Genomic DNA, 16,274 nt, shown 5'->3' on the forward strand with positions numbered 1-16,274 from the left:
ATGAAAAGACGCAATTAGACTTTCAAGTGAAAGGCAGCTGGCCATGTACATGTTTTTTAATCTGTTTGCACAGTGTAATCAGAATTATGTTCGCACCACATCACATGTATTTGGGACACACCGCCGACACACTAACCCAGAGCTGAGACGTTTTTTTACCAGAGAATCACAGACAGGTCCACAGGCACTAATATCTGAAGACCAACCCTAATGAAAAATCTTTCTTTCTTTCTAGCTATTTATTTGAACTATTAATTTATGTATTATTTATTCCTTATGTATTACTTTGTTAAATTTGTTCAGGATATTCGTCATTTGCTGTTCCAGACTTGAGGCCAAATGCTTTAGTAAAGTTATGACAAAATTATGATGATAGTTGTTATTATGAAATATGCAAACAATACTGATTGTGAAATTAATTAATATTGTGTGGATTGAAGAATGCAGTAGGTTTGTTTTGAGTGTCATATATTAATTTGTTGGAGGCCCTATTCAAATACTACATTATGTTCTCCTAGATTACTTTTATGTCAGTATGATTACTTTTAATCATAATATAGAAAGCTAAATATATGAAGTAATATTTCTACACCTTATTGTCTTTTTTGAAACCCAGATTCAGTGGTATTACATTGCCCTCTTGCGGATTCAAGAAGGCATTAAGTTGCTTGCCACAAATCTTAATATGGAAGTCCATTTCCACCTGATAATAAAGACACTTTGGTAAATCATAATAAATTCAGAATTATGAGATAAAAAGTCTAAATTTTGGGATACTAAGTCATAAAAAAAAGTAATGAAAAAAGTCAAAATTATGAGAAAAAGTTGAAGAGATAGAAAATTATATTTATAAAAAAAAAAAAGTTTAAAAATTATGTATTATTAACAACATTCGGGATGAGCACTTTCAAATTACTACCCAATCATCACATCATTCCAACCAGCAGACAACAATCAGTAATCAACATGTCTACCCAGTCAGCATAAGTGGAGGACTACATTAATATGCAGTCGAATCACCTATGATCGACAGTTTTTCAGCATCCCTCCACCACCCCATCTCCTTGCCTGGTTATCTTCCTAAATAGAATACGGGGGGAGTATTTGTTATAATACAGAAGGGGACAAAGACGAAGAATACGCTGGAGACAGGTGAATAACTTCGATGGAGTCCTTGAGGTAAGCATAAAGATAAGTATGCGTTGACGAGACAGGGCAGTGACTGTGTGTGCTTCAAGTTTCAAGTTTACTTTATTTATATAGCACATTTAAAACAGCCGCAAGACTGACCAAAGTGCTTCACAAGAGAAACAGCATCATAAGAGTAGTAAGATCACATAAAAACATGCTATAACAAAGCAGAAAAAAGAAATAAAACACAAATAGAAAATATAATAGGCAGGAATATAAAACCTAGTAGGCCAATGAAAACAGATGGGTTTTTAGAAGAGACTTAAAAATGGTCAGACTAGGGGCAGTTCGGATCTCCACTGGCAAGTCATTCCAGAGGCAAGGACCGATTACAGAGAAGGCCAATCACCTTTACGGTTAAGTCTGGAGTGAGGAATTAAAAGAAGGTTCTGGTCACCAGATCTTAGGCTTCTCGAGGGGATGTACTGATGCAGCAATTCAGATAGCCGGGTGCTTGATTGTGTAATGATTTAAAAACAAACAATATGATTTTAAAATGTATTCTAAATTGAACAGGCAACCAAGTGATCGTGATCCTTTTTTTCTTTTTTTAGAAGAAATCTAGAGGCAGCATTTTGGACCTGTTGAAGAAGGAAGAAGGATGATGAGTTTTGAGCAGTGAAACATGGAAAGTGGGGTGAATCTTATACTCAGGAGGGAGCTGAAGCTGGTAGGTGACGGGGTTGATCGGGCGGACAATGATGAAGCGGCCAATGAACCTGGGACTTCCTACAGGGCAGGCGCATCCTGATGTCTTTCGTAGACAGCCAAATCTTCTGTCCTGGTTGGTAGTTGGGTGCGTCAGAAGGTCAAAGGTCAGCTGTCATCCTACGTCTGCGTAGGGCCCGTTGGAGTTGGAGATGTGCTGAGTCCCAGACCCTCTCACTCTCCCGGAACCAGTACTCTACTGCAGAAACATCCGAGGGTTTCCCAGTCCAGGGAAACAGTGGAGGTTTATAGCCGAGAACGCACTGAAAGGGAGTGCGACCAGTGGTTGATTAGCGGAGCTTGGCCCAACCCAGGAACTGGTTCCAGAAGTCCTGGTGGCCGTGACAGAAGGTATGTAGGAAACGGCTGATCTCCTGTATCTTCGGCTCTGTGTGCCAATTCATTTGGGGGTGGTAGCCAGAGGAAAGGCTTACAGTCACACCTAGGAGCTTGAAGAATGCTTTCCAGACTCTTGAGATGAATTGTGGCCCTCGGTCGGATACGATATCTTCAAGGAGTCCATAGTATCTGAAAATACAGTTAAACATTAGTTCAGCAGTTTCCATAGCTGTGGGCAGTCCTCGTAAGGGGATTAGAGGACACAATTTCGAGAATCGGTCCACAACCACCAGAATGCATGTGCAGCCATTGGATACTGGAAGATCTGTGATGAGGAATCGACTCAGGGGCGATTCAGAATGGGCAGGGGTTGGAGTTTCCCGGAGGGAAAATGGCGTGGACTCTTGGAGATGGCACATTCCCCGCACCCTTGCACATACCTCCTGACATCAGCTGCTATGTTCGGCCACCAGAAGTGTTGTTTCAACAATGAGAGGGTTTCATTGACCCTAGGGTGGCCAGTGCCCAGTGACGAGTGTGATGCGTGGATGAGGGGAGTGCGCCGTGTCCGGGTGACATAGAGCAAACCTTGTGGTTGTATGTGCTGTGGAGGTCCAACTTGGTGAACACAGTGGCACCTCGGAGAGGTTCCAGCGCTGAGGGGACGAGAGGAAGTGGGTATCTGAATTTTACGGTGATTTTGTTAAGGGCTCTGTAGTCAATGCAGGGCCGCAAGCCTCCGTCTTTCTTCGCCACAAAAAAAGAAGCTTGAGGCAGCAGGGGAAGTAGACGGGCGTATGTAGCCTTGAGACAGGCCTCTTGGATGTAGTCATCCATTGCCTTCTCCGGGATGGAAAGGGAATAAATCTTTCCTCTGGGCACTGGCTCACCGGGAAGTAGATCTATGGCACAGTCCCATGGTTGGTGTGGAGGCCTTCTTGGGACAGAAGACATCGCTGAAGTGGGAGTAACATTTCGGGATGTCTGTTGAACAATTTTCAAATGGACTTTCAACAGATGTAGCACAGACTTGAACTTCTTCAAAACGTGGAGAACTTGGAACAGGAAACTCAGAAAAGCAATCTTCGAAACATTTGTCACCCCCCTTCAGGATAACTCCTGTCTACCACGAGATGATGGGGTTGTGCTGCTCCAACCGTGGGTGCCCTAAAATCATGTCAGCGGTGGAGTCCTCCAGAACCAGCAAATGGATCTCTTCCATGTGAAGAACACAGATTTGGAGTTGAATAGGGCCAACGCTGTAGCGCACTTGTCTTAGTGGTCTTCCAGTTACCGAGTGGATTTGGTAGGTCTTTGACGTGGCTGCTGTTTTGAGCTGAAGCTGCCGGCAGAGGGCTCCAGAGATGAAATTCCCGGCTGACCCAGAATTGAGGAGGGCATTAACTGGAAGACACAAGTCGGCAGCAGTAAGGTTTACAACAAGGGCAAGTGGTTTCATCTTATTAATCGAAGGAATGATAACACTCACCATAGGTCGAGCGTTCTGAAATGTAATGCCCAGCTTGACCACAATACAGGCAGAGGTTCTGGGTCAGCCATCTCTGCCGCTCAGCTGATGACAGACGGGAATTTTCGATTTGCATGGGTTCGTTGGCTGGTTCTGGGGAGCTGACGGATTCTGGTCGGCGGAGGAATGAATGAAAGAGCGACTGGCCCTGGTGCTCTTCGAGACACGACTGCATACGAGTGGCGAATCTGATGGAGAGTTGGATGAACCGTTCTAGCCAGATGGAATCCTTGTATGCAGCGAGATGCAACTGCATGTGTGGATCCAAAACCTGTCGGTATGTGGTTATCAGGGCTTGTTTGTTCCAACCACTAGATGCAGCAAGGGTTCTAAACTGGAGAGCATAGTCAGTCACAGACATGGAACCTTGTTTTAATGTATATAATCTCTCACCAATCGTTGAATCCCAAACAGGTTTTCCAAAAACTTCTTTGAAGTGAGCGATGAAAGTGGAGAGAGACTGGACAATGGGATTTTTCTGTGACCAGAGCGGTTCCGCCCAGCGAAGTGCTTTACCGTTGAGTTGAGAGATTATGAACGCCACTTTTGCGTTGTCATTAGGGTACAGGTGCGGTTGCATCTCCAGGACCAGCGAACACTGCAGAAGGAATCCGTTGTAGTCCTCCACCGCACCAGAGAAGGGTGCCAGTTTAGCCATGGGACTGGCGACCGCTGGTGGTAAAGGAGAAGCGGCGGGGAATGAGCAAGTGTGTGCTGGTGGTGTCGTTGGGGGAGTGCTGGAGAGTGTTCGTCGAAGTGCATCGACGAGATCTTGAAACGGATCCGGGACCCTCATTCTGGCTGTTCAGGTGGTTATGGTCCGGTCTTTTGTTATAATACAGAAGGGGACAGAGATGCTGATGGAATATAAGAGATGTTTATTGAACAACCAGAGAAGTGAGCAGAGTGCAGGTGAGTGCTGACAGGTGAAGTTCTTGGCAGATGTGATCGTAGAACTTGTCTTTCTAATTACAGGAACTGTGGAGAGGTAGCAGACTTGGAGCAGATCAGACACAGAGTAACTCACAGGAGATGAGAAGAACAGGTGAATAACTTCGATGGAGTTCTTGAGGTAAGCATAAAGGTACCCAGTCAACAATTTGATCTCACAATGATGTCACTATGAGCTCACAATATTCTCATGGTGCGGTCATAATGTGAGTGTCACAGTGAACTAAAAGTGTAACCACACAGAGCTCTCACTGTGTGCTCATACTTTGTTCACAACATGAGGTCACTGCACAATCATAGTGCACTCATACTGTGGTGGAAATATGAGGTCACATCACACTCACTGTGTGCTCATACTGTGATCACTGTGTGCTCATGCTGTGATCACTGTGTGCTCATACTGTGGTCACTGTGTGCTCATACTGTAAGATCACCATATAACACCACAATAATTGTGTTAGTTCACTGTTATCTAAAATGATTCAGTTAACTCAAACTTTTACACCCACAGTCTTTATTTCCATCAATAAAAACAATAAAACAAAAAGTCAGCTTTTTCCTTGGTTTCCTTTTCATCCTGGTGCTGGCGTTGGACAAAAAAATTTCTACTTGGCGAATACATTCCGCGTCTGGTGTTGTTCTGGTGGTTACTTTTAGCTTCTTCACCTCTATTTCATTTTGTTTGTGAAAAGACCTGACACATTCTAAAAACACAAAGAGCAAGGTGTTAACATTACAATTTCTATAGCAGCATCCAGATGCACAAACCAAAACTTAAACACTTACTTTTCAAACATGTCAGGAGCACAGGTGGCAACACCTTCTTCCCATCTTTCCCCGTTCTGTTATACAGACAGAGAACATTGTCTGACGCTATAATAAGTCTTCTTTGGACAATTGTTGTGTATCCTAAAGAAAGTGTGTATCATAAAGTACTTTAAACTACACTTTTGTAGATCTACACTTTACATTCTTAATGATGTAGTGTTGCATCTGATGTCTGGGTAAAGTTGCTTGTTATGTTAATAAGAGGATGAATGTCAGTCACTTTGAGTTTTGGTAAATGGGAAGTGACGTTGAAGCTTTTAACATAAAACAGCTACAGTTCCGCAGATAGAAGTTGTTGTTAAAAAACTAGTCATATAGCGTGGTGAAATAAGGCTTTTTATCTTTAATATGAGTGTCTAAGAGTAGGCGTACTTCATCTTTTTATCCAAAGAGCAATGATAGTTTACGCTATTCCACCAGTGCAGCATTCTTGCTTACTGTTGTTTTGCAGCGCTTGTTAATTATTGAAATATAAGTATAAATAAAAAAATTAATATATTGAAATATAAAGTTAGTAATGTTGTAATGATCTGACATAACAGGCCTAACAATTCACAAATACTGATATGCAAACTAGCTGCAGCTAGCAAATTTGGTGTGATTACTGAAGGTAAAATGGCTGGTGCACATGTAGCATGTGTGAGCAGTACTCTGCTAAAAAAAAAAAAGACCAGACCACATTGCACATCTAAAAGTGTGTAAATAGGCCACTCACCATTTCTGCGGTGTAACAATACCATGCACAACTTTTTCTTCTTCTTTACATGTTTTATGGTGGTTGGAAGACCAGCTTAGATGGTGCATTTACCACCGCCAACTGGACCGGAGTGTGAAGCATTCACAATGAGCTCACGCATTACACACATGTTGAGGATCACAGTATGAGGATCAGATGAACTCACATTGAGCTCACACTTTACACACATGCTGAGGATCACAGTATGAGGATCAGATGAACTCACATTGAGCTCACACTTTACACACATGCTGAGGATCACAGTATGAGGATCAGATGAACTCACATTGAGCTCACACTTTACACACATGTTGAGGATCACAGTATGAGGATCAGATGAACTCACATTGAGCTCACACTTTACACACATGTTGAGGATCACAGTATGAGGATCAGATGAACTCACGTTGAGCTCACACTTTACACACATGTTGAGGATCACAGTATGAGGATTGTGTGATGTCACTGTGATCATCGCATGATCTCATGTGTTGACTGGGTAAGTATGCGTTAACGAGACCGGATAGTGACTGGCTGCGTCCGAAAAACTAGGTAGCTGTCTTGCTGCCTCGCTGTCTTATAAGAGAATGACTTGTACGGCAGCGTTTGTGCATGAAGGCACCTCACGAAACTGATTTCGGACAGACTTCTGAGGCAGCGTAAGTTTAATGATCTATAGCAATATAGCGCGAGCTTTGGTGAGAACTAAACAAATATTTAATTATTACAGTAGTAATTTCTCGATAGAAATTATATAAAAATTTAAATATGTTGGTCAAAATCATACATTTATACACAAAATGAGCAGCAAACGCAACTTTTGCACGCCATCTTTATTTTTCTAGCTCAGCTGTTACAGAATGGAAAGCACAGACTTGTGGGATATCAAAGGCAGCTAAGGATTTATCCATGCTTCCTTTAAAAATCGATCTGAGGAAGGTATCTCATGAGACAGGAAGTGAAGCTAACATTGGATTCGGACGTGCCTTGATGCCTTACTACCTTGAAATGTGTCCTCAGAAGGCAGCATTTTCCAGTTTTCGGATGCAGCCACTGTGTGTGCTGCTGTGTCTTAAGTAGTGCTGCTGATGATGGTGCTGATGAGTGTCAGGTGTGAGTGATTAATACTGACGTGGATGACGTGCACTGTGTCTGAGTGACTGTAGAGCCTGTAGAGCCTGGCGTGTCTGTGACAGTATTCTGGGTTCGGGCCAAATGCAGAGCTCGGAGCCCTCTCCTCAGACAGCACGTCAAATACGCATACCGTTTACTTGTCTGACTTATTTGTAAAAACTTGTGAATATGGGATAAAAAACAATCATGACAATAGTTGTCATGATTGTGACGTTATTAAAAGATTTTCTGAATTTTGACTTTGTCATCGATTTGACTATTGTCATCAATTAGATGTTTTTTATGTCATAATTATGATTTACCAAAACATGATTTTTAAATATGTAGTGTAAATGGGCTTCCATATCTGAATGTAAAGCAACCAAACTTCAGGACTTGTAAGTTTTGCATCTCTGTATAGATACATCATCTGTCATATTAGAGTTTTACATTACTAAGTGTTTCCATGTTACTAAAATGTAGGCATTAAAGTGAACTCCCCAGATAGCAAATTTGTGCCAGCCCAGATCCAGCATTCATCTGCCATGTGTGGTGGTATGATGATCTGGGCCACATGTGGCGTGGAAAGATGGCACTTGGGCGGACCGCCCCTGTTTGCCAGATCTGAGCCACAAGCAGGCCATAACACTGCCACATGTCAGCCAAGAGCAAAGAAATAAACCACAACTGGACCTTTTTTGAGCCACAAAATCTCTATATATTATTTATAGAATCATTTAGCATTAACAAGCCTGTTAACAAGCAGAATCACTAAAGGAAAGAAGAGAACAGAAAAAAGAGACAAACAGAAACACAAGAGATCAACTCTGGACATCACAAAAGCTACTGAAAGACAGAACAAAAACCACACACACACAAAAACTTAGATAGTTAATAGTAAATAGTTAGCAAATAGTTAGAATTAAAGAAAATAATAGGACAATTCAGCTGCATAATTTAATCATGCTGTGATGAATGCTGGGAGATTTGTACTATTGTTCTCAGCATACACCTTTGTTGAGATTCATGTGATGATTCTTTATGTCTTTGTGTGTCATCTTAGAATAATGTGTCTTTTAATCATCTAATTTACAAATCTGACCGTCATTGAAATCTTGTAAAGAAACAAAACCACCCGTCATCAAAATCTCATAAAGGAACAAAAGAGACTGCTATTGTGATCTCCTGAAAGAACACTCTCGTAATAAATCAAAACTGACTGTCTTTGCAATCGCATGCCTTCTTTGCAATCGTCTTTGAAATTTTGTAAAAGAAAAAAGGAGCAAAACTGAACATCTTAGAAATCTCATAACAGAACAAAACCAACTGACACTGAAAAACGATTGTTATTGAGATCTCATAACCAAACAAAACAGACTGTCACTGAAAACCGACCATCATTGAGATCTTGTAACTGAACAAAACCCACAGTCATTGAAATCTTGTAAAATATCAAAAGCAATTGTCATCTAAGTATTAGACTGGAACAAAACAACATGCCATTGAAATCTCATAACCCAGATGTTACGGTTATGGTTGTTGCAGAGACGAAGCATAAACTTCTACAAAACTGGGTATTTTATTCAACGAAGGAGAAGAAACAACCAAAACACACTTAACTAACAATAAGAACAGACAAGGAGTGCTGGGAGTGAGTACATTATAAATGGTGTGCAGATGATGAAGTCCAGGTGCAGGTGATTGGTGATGATGGGGAGATGATGAGGAAGTGAGTGCAGGTGTGGAAACAAGGAGGATGATGGGAAATGGAGTCCAGGACAGGAGGGAACTGTGACACCAGAAAAACCGGCCATCATTAAAATCTAGTAAACGAACAAAACTGACCATCATTGAAATCTCTAAAGGAACAAAACCGCCTGTCTTTTAAATCTTGTAAAAGAACAAAGGAACAAAATTGAACATCTTTAAAATATCATAACCGAACAAAACCGACCGTCATTGAGATCTTGTAGTCGAACAAAACCGACCATTATTGAGATCTCGTAACCGAAGAAAACCATCCGACAATGAAATCTCAACCCAACAAAACTGATTATCTTTGAAATCTTGTAATGAATCAATATGAATGTCTTTGAAATTTTGTTCAAAGAACAAAGGAAAAAAAATGACCATCATTGAAATCTCATGACAGAACAAAACCGACTGTCACTGAAAACCGACCATCATGGAGATCTCGTAACGAAACAATACTGACTGTCATTGAAATCTCATGACAGAGCAAAACCAACTTTCACTGAAAACCGACCATCATTGAGATCTCGTAACCAAACCTAACCAAATGTCATTGAAATCTTAGAATGGAACAAAACCGACCGACACAGAAATCTCATAACCCAACAAGACAGACGTCATAAAAAAATCTTGTAACAAATCAAAACTGACTGTCTTTGCAATCACATGCAGTCTTTGCAAACATCTTTGAAGTTTCGTAAAAGAAAAAAGAACAAAACCATACGTCTTCGAAATCTCATAACAGAACAAAACCAACTGACACTGAAAAACAACAGTCATTGAGATCTCGTAACCTAACAAAACGGACTGTCATTGAAATCTTGTAAAAGAACAAAACCAGCCATAAGTGAAATCGTGTGATGGGACAAAACCAAATAACTTTGTCTTTGAAATCTCATGAGAGAGCGAAGGAACAAAAGCGGCCTTCTTTTGAAAGCTCATTACTGAATAAAGCCCACAGCCACTGAGATTGCATAACCTAACAAAACCGGACATCAGTGAAATCTCATGACGGAACAAAACCGACCGCCTTTGTCTTCAAAATCTCATAAGAGAGCAAAGGAATAAAACCGGCTGTCTTTTGAAAGCTCATGACAGAACAAAATCCCACCGCCACTGAGATTGCATAACCTTAAAAAAGTGGCCAACAGTGAAATCTTATGATATAACGAAACCGATCGCCTTTGTCTTCAAAATCTGGTAAGAGAGCGAAGTAACCAAACCGGACGTCTTTTGAAAGTTCATAACACAACAAAATCCCATCACCACTGACATTGCATAACCTAAAAAAACTGGCCATCAGTAAAATCTTGTGATATAAGAAAACCATCTTCTTTTGTCTTTGAAATCTCGTAAAAAAAAGCAAAGTAACCAAACCAGCCGTCTTTTGAAAGTTCATGACAGAACAAAATCGCACCACCACTGAGATAGCGTGTCCTAAGAAGACTGGCCATCAGTGAAATCTAGAAACAGAACAAAACTGACTGCCTTTGTCATCTAAATCTCGTAAAGAAGCAAAGTAGACAAACCGGCCGTCTTTTGAAAGCTCATGACAGAACAAAATCCCACCACCAGTGAAATCACGTAACTTAAGAAAACTGGGCGTCAGTTAAATCTAGAGACAGAAAGAAACCAACCGCTTCAAAATCTTGTCAGAGAGCAAAGTAACCAAATCGGCCGACTTTAGAAAGTTTGTGACAGAACAAAATCCCACCACCACTGAGTTAGCGTGTCCTAAGAAACCCGGCCGTCAGTGAAATCAAGAGACAGAACAAAGAAAAATGTCCATTTCATGATATAATGGAAATCTCATGATATAACGAAACTGACCGCCTTTGTCTTCAAAATCTGGCAAGAGAGTGAAGTAACCAAACCGGCTGTCTTTTCAAAATTCATGACGGAACAAAATCCAACCACCGCTAAGAGCACGTAACCTAAGAAAACTGGCCATCAGTGAAATCCAGAGACAGAACAAAACCGACTGCCTTTGTCTTTGAAATCTCGTAAGAGAGCTAAGTAACCAAACTGGCCGTCTTTTGAAAGCTCATAAAACAACAAAATCCAACCACCATTGAGATTGCGCAACCTAACAAAATCAGACAACAGTGAAATGTTGTGATATAAGAAAACCAGCCACCTTGTAAGCAGAGGTGGGAAGACCAGGGCCCTCATTTATCAATGGTGCATACAGACAGATTTGTGCGTAGTGAGTGCGTAAGAACAGTTTCACGCAAAGTGTGGTATTCACCAACTTGTACTTAAACGTAGAAATGTGTGTAAATATAAGCACACCTCTGAGCATGCTTACTCAGATAATCTAGTGGTAGAATAGTGACACTACACACAAAAATCATTTAAGAGTGTCACAGTATACATTAAGCAATCCACATGTCCTGTGTTTCCATTATTTATAAAACACTCAATTTATCAATTGTCTAGTTTTACACACAGTGCGTAATTGGTGTCACTGCAAAATGACACAACAAAATCCCACCACCACTGAACTAGCATAGCCTAACAAAACTGGTTATCAGTAAAATCTTGTGATGTAAGTAAACCGTCTGCTTTTGTCTTTGAAATCTCGTAAAAAAGCAAAGTAACCAAACCAGCCGTCTTTTGAAAGTTTGTGACGGAACAAAATCCCACCACCACTGAGATTGCGTAACCTAAGAAAACTGGCCATCAGTTAAATCAAGAGACAGAAAAAAACCAACCGCCTTTGTCTTTGAAATCTCATTAAAAAAGCAAATTTATCAAACCGGCTGTCTTTGTCTTCAAAGTCTATAAGAGAGCAAAGTAACCAAACCGGCCATCTTTTGAAAGTTCATAACAACAAAATCCCACCACCACTGTTCTAAGAAAACCGGCCATCAGTGAAATCAAAACACAAAACAAAGTTTTGAAAGTTCATAACAACAAAATCCCACCACCACTGTTCTAAGAAAACCGGCCATCAGTGAAATCAAAAGACAAAACAAAGTTGTCCGCTTTTGTCTTCGAAATCTCCTAAAAGAGAAAAGTAACCAAACCGGCCATCTTTTGAAAATTCATGACAGAACAAAATCCCACCACCACTGTGATAGCATGTCCTAAGAAAACCGGCCATCAGTGAAATCAAAAGACAGTACGAAGTTGTCCGCATTTGTCTTCGAAATCTCGTAAAAAAAAAGCAAAGTAACCAAACCGACCGTCTTTTGAAAGTTCGTGATGGAACAAAATCCCACCACCACTGAGATTGTGTAATTTAAGAATACCGGCATCAGTTAAATCTAGAGACAGAGCAAAACCGATCGTCTTTGTCTTCGAAATCTCATAAAAAAGGCAAAGTTACCAAACCGGCTGTCTTTTGAAAGTTCATAACACAACAAAATCCCACCACCACTGAGATTGCATGTTCTAAGAAGACCGGCCATCAGTGAAATCAAAAGAAAGAACAAAATTGTCTGCTTTTGTCTGAGAAATCTCGTAAAAGAACAAAGTATCTAAACCGGCTGCCTTTTAAAAGTTCATTACAGAACAAAATCCCACTACCACTGAGATCACATAACCTAAGAAAACCAGCTATCAGTTAAATCTAGAGACAGAACAAAACCATCTGCCTTTGCTTTCGAAATCTCATAAAAAAGCAAACTAACCAAACCGGCCGTCTTTTGAAAGCTCGTGACGGAATAAAATCCCACGACCACTGAGATTGCGTAACCTAAAAATACGGCCATCAGTGCAATCTCAAGATATAATGAAACTGACTGCCTTTGTCTAGAGACAGAATAAAATCAACTGCCTTTGTCTTCAAAACCTCGTAAGAGAAAGCGAAGTAACCAAACCGGCCGTCTTATGAAAGTTCATGACAGAACAAACATCCCACCACCACTGAGATAGCATGTCCTAAGAAAACCGGCCATCAGTGAAATCAAGAGTCAGAACAAATTTGACCGCTTTTGTCTTCGAAATCTCGTAAGAAAGCGAAGTAACCAAACCAGCCATCTTTTGAAAGCTCTTAACACAACAAAATCCCACCACCACTGAGATTGCATAACCTAACAAAACTGACCATCAGTGAAATCTCATTATATAAGAAAACTGTCAGCCTTTGTCTTCGAAATCTCTTAAAAAAAAGCTAAGTAACCAAACCGGCCATCTTTTGAAAGTTCGTGACGGAACAAAATCCCACCACCACTAAGATTGTGTAACCTGGCATCAGTTAAATCTAGAGACAGAGCAAAACCGACCGCCTTTGTCTTCGAAATCTCATAAAAAAGGTAAAGTTCATAACACAACACAATCCCACCACCACTGAGATTGCATAACCTAACAAAACTGGCCATCAGTGAAATCTCATGATATAAGAAAACTGTCAGCCTTTGTCTTCAAAATCTCAAATCTCTTAAAAAAAAACAAAGTAACCAAACCGGCCATCTTTTGAAATTTCATGACACAACAAAATCCCACCACCACTGAGATTGCGTGTTCTAAGAAAACCGGCCATCAGTGAAATCAAAAGACAAAACAAAGTTGTCTGCTTTTGTTTTCGAAATCTCCTAAAAGAGAAAAATAACCAAACCGGCCATCTTCTGAAAATTCAATGCAGAACAAACATCCCACCACCACTGAGATAGTGTGTCTTAAGAAAACCGGCCATCAGAGATATAAAGAAACATAACAAAAACAATCGCCTTTGTCTTCGAAATCTCGTAAAAAAATCCAAACTAACCAAACAGCCATCTTTAGAAAGTTCATGACAGAACAAAATCCCACCACCACTGAGATAGAATGTCCTAAGAAAACCAGCCCTCAGTGAAATCAAAAGACAGAACAAAGTTGTCCGCTTTTGTCTTCAAAATCTCATAAGAGAGAAAAGTAACCAAACCGAATGTCTTTTGAAAATTGCGTAACTTAAAAAAACGGCCATCAGTGCAATCTCAAGATACACAACCAGAAAAAAACTGACTGCCTTTGTCTAGAGACAGAATAAAAACAATCACCTTTGTCTTCGAAATCTCGTAAAAAATCCAAACTAACCAAACAGCCGTCTTTTGAAAGTTCATGCAGAACAAAATCCCACGACCACTGAGATTGCGTAACCTAAAAAAATGGCCATCAGTGCAATCTCAAGATATAATGAAACTGACTGCTTTTGTTTTCAAAATCTCCTAAAAAAGAAAAGTAACCAAACCGGCCATCTTTTGAAAATGCAATGCAGAACAAAATCCCACCACCACTGAGATCACATAACCTAAGAAAACCAGCCATCAGTTAAATCTAGAGAACAAAACCGTCCGCCTTTGCCTTCGAAATCTCATAAAAAAAGCAAACTAACCAAACTGGCTGTCTTTTGAAAGTTCATGACAGAACAAACATCCCACCACCACTGAGACAGCATGTCCTAAGAAAACTGGCCATCAGTTAAATCAAGAGCCGGAAAAAAACGACCGCCTTTGTCAATTAAATCTCATAAGAGAGCAAAGTAACCAAAATGAATGTCTTTTGAAAGTTCATGACAGAACAAAGTCCCACCACCACTGAGATAGCGTGTCCTAAGAAAACCAACCATCGGTTAAACCTAGACACAGAACAAAACTGACCGCCTTTGTTTTCGAAATCTCGTAAAAAAAAAAAACTGGCCATCAGTTAAATCAAGAGACAGAAAAAAACCAACCGCCTTTGTCTTTGAAATCTCATTAAAAAAGCAAATTTATCAAACCGGCTGTCTTTGTCTTCAAAATCTATAAGAGAGCAAAGTAACCAAACCGGCCATCTTTTGAAAGGTCATAACAACAAAATCCCACCACCACTGTTCTAAGAAAACCGGCCATCAGTGAAATCAAAACACAAAGCAAAGTTTTGAAAGTTCATAACAACAAAATCCCACCACCACTGTTCTAAGAAAACCGGCCATCAGTGAAATCAAAAGACAAAACAAAGTTGTCCGCTTTTGTCTTCGAAATCTCCTAAAAGAGAAAAGTAACCAAACCGGCCATCTTTTGAAAATTCATGACAGAACAAAATCCCACCACCACTGTGATAGCATGTCCTAAGAAAACCGGCCATCAGTGAAATCAAAAGACAGTACGAAGTTGTCCGCATTTGTCTTCGAAATCTCGTAAAAAAAAGCAAAGTAACCAAACCGACCGTCTTTTGAAAGTTTGTGATGGAACAAAATCCCACCACCACTGAGATTGTGTAATTTAAGAATACCGGGCATCAGTTAAATCTAGAGACAGAGCAAAACCGATCGTCTTTGTCTTCGAAATCTCATAAAAAAGGCAAAGTTACCAAACCGGCTGTCTTTTGAAAGTTCATAACACAACAAAATCCCACCACCACTGAGATTGCATGTTCTAAGAAGACCAGCCATCAGTGAAATCAAAAGAAAGAACAAAATTGTCTGCTTTTGTCTGAGAAATCTCGTAAAAGAACAAAGTATCTAAACCGGCTGCCTTTTAAAAGTTCATTACAGAACAAAATCCCACCACCACTGAGATCACATAACCTAAGAAAACCAACCATCAGTTAAATCTAGAGACAGAACAAAACCATCTGCCTTTGCTTTCGAAATATCATAAAAAAGCAAACTAACCAAACCGGCCGTCTTTTGAAAGCTCGTGACGGAATAAAATCCCACGACCACTGAGATTGCGTAACCTAAAAATACGGCCATCAGTGCAATCTCAAGATATAATGAAACTGACTGCCTTTGTCTAGAGACAGAATAAAATCAACTGCCTTTGTCTTCAAAACCTCGTAAGAGAAAGCGAAGTAACCAAACCGGCCGTCTTATGAAAGTTCATGACAGAACAAACATCCCACCACCACTGAGATAGCATGTCCTAAGAAAACCGGCCATCAGTGAAATCAAGAGTCAGAACAAATTTGACCGCTTTTGTCTTCGAAATCTCGTAAGAAAGCGAAGTAACCAAACCAGCCATCTTTTGAAAGCTCATAACACAACAAAATCCCACCACCACTGAGATTGCATAACCTAACAAAACTGACCATCAGTGAAATCTCATTATATAAGAAAACTGTCAGCCTTTGTCTTTGAAATCTCTTAAAAAAAGCTAAGTAACCAAACCGGCCATCTTTTGAAAGTTCGTGACGGAACAAAATCCCACCACCACTAAGATTGTG

Source organism: Chanodichthys erythropterus, chromosome 17, assembly GCF_024489055.1.
Source record: "Chanodichthys erythropterus isolate Z2021 chromosome 17, ASM2448905v1, whole genome shotgun sequence".
In the NCBI taxonomy this organism is placed as follows: Eukaryota; Metazoa; Chordata; class Actinopteri; order Cypriniformes; family Xenocyprididae; genus Chanodichthys; species Chanodichthys erythropterus.